Raw genomic sequence first — 5,386 nt, forward strand, 5'->3', positions numbered from 1 at the left:
GCATCCCCAGTGCGCAGGACCAGCCCACCTGGACAGCACTAGACTCTCCTGGACAAGCACTGGATGAAAGAGAATGTGCAAGGTTCACTGGCTTAAGACCTCCCCTTCTTTTGTACTTTGGGCCAAAGGATGGTGGGAGGCAGTGCCAAAGAAAATAGACATGCTTAATCTGAACGTGATTCTGCCTGCCTCGTCATTAGACACAATGTACACGTGAAGAACTCAAGGCTGACCTGTAACCAAGCCACAACCAGAGTGCCTGAGCCATTGTTTACATGTCATCTCATTAAGTCCCATTACAAATGCATCTCCCCTGTGAAGCCCCTCCGTTCACGAGGGACATGAGCAGCCCCTAGGCTTCTCCAGTACTTAGGTTACTCCGCTAGCCAAACAGTGTTACAGCCTAAGAGATCCTTGAGGGTGAGGGCTGTTTCTTATACAGTTCTGTGTGCGACACAGCCTTTAATACATAATAGGTGCTTAATAATGAGTCATTTGAATGATGAACCCCCGGGGAAACAGATGAAAAGTGTTGGGTGGAGAAAGGTGCCTTGAGCTGGCCAGTCAAGACTGCTTCTCATCAGTCCCTTCCCTGGCCTCCTCATGCTAGTAAGTTACAGTTTTAGTTCACTGTGTTTTGTAATAAGCCTCCTTAACTGTAGTGAAATAAAGGCATACAAAAAATAATCCCAATTAAGGCTATGTGTGTCCGTTTAGGGGAGAGGAGTGTGCCCCCAGCAAACACTTCTTCTCCAGCTGGGAGAGCCCTGCACTCAGACTCCAGGGTTGTGCCCAGAGGGTCCTGAGCAGCCCAGAAGATGGCACCACCTGTGGGTTTGCTCTGAGGGCTCTCTTGCTTTCTCTTTCTGCTTGAATGATGTACCCATCCACAAATCCATTGAAATTTTATTGAGTACTTGATGCTACTCTTATGGCAGAAAGTGAAGAAGAACTGAAGAGCCTCTTGATGAGTGTGAAAGAGGAGAGTGAAAAAGGTGGCTTAAAACTCAACATTCAAAAAACAAAGATCTTGGCATCTAGTCCCATCACTTCACGGTGAACAGATGGGGAAAGAGTGGAAGCAGTGACAGATTTTATTTTCTTGGGCTCCAAAATCACTGCGGATGATGACTGCAGCCATGAAATTAAAAGATTCTTGCTCCTTGGAAGAAAAACTATGACAAACCTAGACAATGTATTAATCACTTTGCCAACAAAGGTCCATCTAGTCAAAGCTATGGTTTTTCCAGTAGTCATGTACGGATATAAAAGTTGGACTGTAAAGAAAGCTGAGCTCCAAAGAATTGATGCTTTCACACTTTGGTGCTAGAAAAGACTCTTGAGAGTCCCTTGGACTGCAAGATCAAACCAGTCAATCCTAAAGGGAATCAGTCCTGAATATTCACTGAAAGGACTGATGCCAAAGATGAAGCTCCAATACTTTACCTGATTTGAAGTGCTGACTCACTGGAAAAGACCCTGATGCTGGGAAAGATTGAGGGCAAGAGGAGAAGGGGACAACAGAGGACTAGATAGTTAGATAGCATCACAAACTCCATGGACATGAATCAGGGCAAACTCTGTGAGATAGTGAAGGACAGGGAAGCCTAGCGTGCTTCAGTCCATGGAGTCACAAAGAGTCTGATAGAACTTACCAACTGAACAACAACAATTTGCCAGACCCTGGGGACAAAATGGTAAGCCAAGTAGTCCCAGCCCTACCCTCACGAAGGTTCCAGTTTTTCCTGGAAGAACTGCAGAAGAAAACCAGTAGGCAGTCAGCTTAAACCCAGGTTGTGCTTAGTCACTCAGTCCTGTCCACTCTTTGCGACCCCACAGGCTATAGCCCACCAGGCTTCTCTGTCCATGGGATTCTCCAGGCAAGAATACTGAAGTGGGTTGCTATGCCGTCCTCCAGCGGATCTTCCCAACCCAGGGACAGAACCCAGGTCTCCCGCATTGCAGGCAGATTCTTTACCATCTGACCCACCAAGGAAGCCCAGACTCCAGGCTACAAGGACAGAAATAAACACAACCTTGAATCCAATTGCATTAATGGATACGCCTTAAGAATGCTGCTCCCTAGCTCCCGCTGCTGGCCTCATCTTGCATGAGAGGCCCCAGGCCAGCACCTTCCGTGCCTGCTCCAGCCACAAGCTTAGCTCTGTGGTTGGCTGCCGGACACACGCCTTCCTGGCTACAAGCATCTGAGCTGGAGACACCCTGGCTGCAGGTCCTAGGAGCTGGGGCACACAGTTTAACGGCGAATCTGGAGTGGACTAGGTTTCCTCAGAGAGAAAGGGGTTTGCACGTCCAGAGTTCCCGAAGGTGGGGACTCAGGGAGTCAGGGTCCTGGCCGCAGTGGGTAGTGAAAGGCAGAACGGTGAAAAGGGCAGAAGGAGGCAGCCAACCAGATGTTTGCTGCTGTTCAGGGGGCTGGAAAGTTTCCTGTGTCTTCTAGTGAGTCCTTTTCTCTGCTATTAGGAAAAGATTTCATGAAAGGATGTAGTTTTCTAAAATCAGCTGTGAAAACTCAAGGGTATGCATGAGGCCTTCACTGAAGGCCTTTGTTTAATGGGATTATAGGAAGCTAATTCCTCTATGGCTCAACCGGTAAAGAATCCGCCTGCAATGCAGGAGAAATAGGAGACACGGGTTTAATCCCTGGGTTGGGAAGATCTCCTGGAGGAGGAAATGGCAACCCACTCCAGTATTCTGGAAAACTCCATAAACAGAGGTGTCTGGCAGGCTACAGTCCCTGGGGTCGCAGTATCAAACATGACTGAAGTGACTTAGCACACATAGCAAGGCAGCTTATTTTCTTCCTAGAGCAGTGATTCCTGGAAGAAGTGTTTGGAGTCTTTCATGTATTCTGGGCAATTAGTGTGCTCTTGGGTGGACTTGGCTTATGTGAGAAGATGGAAAACCTTGGAATCTGGAGACCTCCGTTTTCTTTCTGGTTCTGCCACTCATTGGCTGTGTGACCTTGAGCAAGTTCCTCTCATTCTCTGGGCCTTAATTTCTCATCTGGAAGTACCCTTGTGACTCTAGTGTTCCCTGAAGGCTTTGAGAGGGAGATGCTGGGAGCAAGCAGCGAGCAGAGCTCCAGTGGAGGTGGTGGTTGCAGGTCAGGGGAGGCAGGATGTGGGGTCCTGGTCAGTCCTTATCACATCAGGCTCCAGGGGAAGACAGAACAGTGAACCACAGTGATATAAAAAAAGGTCAACAACCCAACAGTCACATTTCTTTCCCTAAGCACAGTGACTTTTGCTAGGAACCATGAAGAACATTGAGAATGATTGCTTTCGCCTGGCATTCAAAAACTGGGTTGGTTCAAGTGAAAATGCCAGGGATTGTTAAACTCTTCACCCCTGACTGGCACCCACACAGCATAACAGTGACTGGCCTGAAGCTTAGGGGAGATAAAGCGAAAGAGAGATGAAGTGTGGGTAAAAAAATACAAAAATTCACTAAAGGGCAGTGGGAACCGACTGGTAAAGCCCTGAGAAATACAGATTGTGTGTTTCTGGATTATCCAAGGCAGAGCTGTATTGCAAAAAGGAAATCAATATAAGGGATGTTCAGAAGACCTGATTTCTAGTCCTACATTTGAAGTACAGGGAAGGCTGGTGTGCTGCGGTCCACGGGGTCACAAAGAGTTGGATATGACTTAGTGACTGAACATCAACAACAGTCCTGTGTTCTTCATTTACAAGTACTGATACTGAGCAGACTGAAGGCAGTAAAATTATTTACATTTCTCTTTATCCATAACTCTTTTTCTTCCATGAAGCTGGCAGCCCAAGAATGATCTTAGTCCTTCCAACAGAAAGAAAGCATACATAAGAGTAAAGCCAAACAGATTTGAATCGATTCTTGCTGACTATAAGGTATTAAAAAAATCATTTTGGTAATGTTTATTATCTGATTCAGGAACTGAGAATAGTAGCCTTTAGTCAGCAGTAAACAGACACCTACTTGTAAGAATCTCAAGTTCAAGGCTAACTTTAGAACCAATCAAATAAGAATAGACTCTTTAGAGCAAAATGTATTTTTTCAGACTTGAGGTGAGTCTGCCCTAGGGCACATCTGAAATATTTATTTCACTAATACTGGAGATGTTATCAGTATCAAACAACATCAATTGCTTCAATACAAACATTATTTTAAAAGTTACTGATAAGGCTGTTACACATGTTCTGATTTGTATACTTGATGGATTTTGTTGTATTGGGGGGGATTTTTCTCTTTAGGTTTATTAATATAAAGCAAGGATTATTAACCGAGGGTCCAGAAAGCCGGTGAAATTAAATGGAAAAAAAATTACATCTTTATTTTTTTACCACTTTTAAACTAAAATTGGACTTGAACATTTCCTTCCATAAATCCAAAATTGTATCAGCAGTATCTGTGACTTTGTCATCACCAATAGAGATCATAGACATTTTATATTTCAAATTACAGTTGTTGCAGACAGCATACAATAGCATTTACACTCAAAACTACTTTGAAATTAGACACCCCCCCCCCAGATCTTGTTTTAAATATGTTAATGAAAGGACATGAATATTTCAATTTTTAAAATCTTTCAGTAGTAGTATTTCAATATCATATGTTTTCTTTACAATCCTATATACATTTAAAAACATCTTCCTGGGAAGGGGCCCACAGATGTCATCAGCAAGACTGATGGCATTTGCACACGCACGAGTGCACACTAAGAGAACTAAGAGAACTCATAGTAAGAGAACTAGTCTAGAGGTGATCATTGACTTTGGTGCCTGAGATGCAAGACTGAAGTCAGAAAGTCCTTCCGGAGACACACCTGCTCTTATTTTATAGTGAGGGACAGGGGAAGAATTCTGCTTCCAACTGCTTCTAGAGGATGGCTACTCCCCGAAACCTGGTGGCATTCTGCCCTTGTACCCTGTCCAGCTGCTTTCATCTCTGTCACTGCGACAGGGACAGAGGGGCTTGTCTTAGCTATGGATGTATCCTCATTTTCTAGGACAGGGCCTGATACACAGTGGGTTCTCGAGAAAGTTTGCAGAGTACATGGAAATATGAACTAGAAGTAAATCCTTGTTGAAACAGACACACAAGTAGTGATGCTGGACGAGGTGGGCACGTGTGAGGGTGTGTAAGAAAACAGGCCAGGGATACAGGGACTGTGTTGGGGGTGTGGGCTCCGGAAAGTGGGGCATTCTTTTTTAAAAGAAATTCAAAACAGACTTCTGGAAGGTCATTTTTTAAGAATCTTGCTGGCAGTGTGAAAACACCCACCCCCCGCCTGTGCATGGCCCCACCCAGCCTCACGTGGCCACCTCACTCTCCCCCCACGCAGGGCTGGCTCCCGGCATATATGAGTCTCTGTGGAGCTGGGGCA

This window comes from Bos grunniens, chromosome 16 (assembly GCF_055505025.1).
Source record: "Bos grunniens cultivar Pamir isolate PY7600 chromosome 16, Bosgru_T2T1.0, whole genome shotgun sequence".
Classification (NCBI taxonomy): domain Eukaryota; kingdom Metazoa; phylum Chordata; class Mammalia; order Artiodactyla; family Bovidae; genus Bos; species Bos grunniens.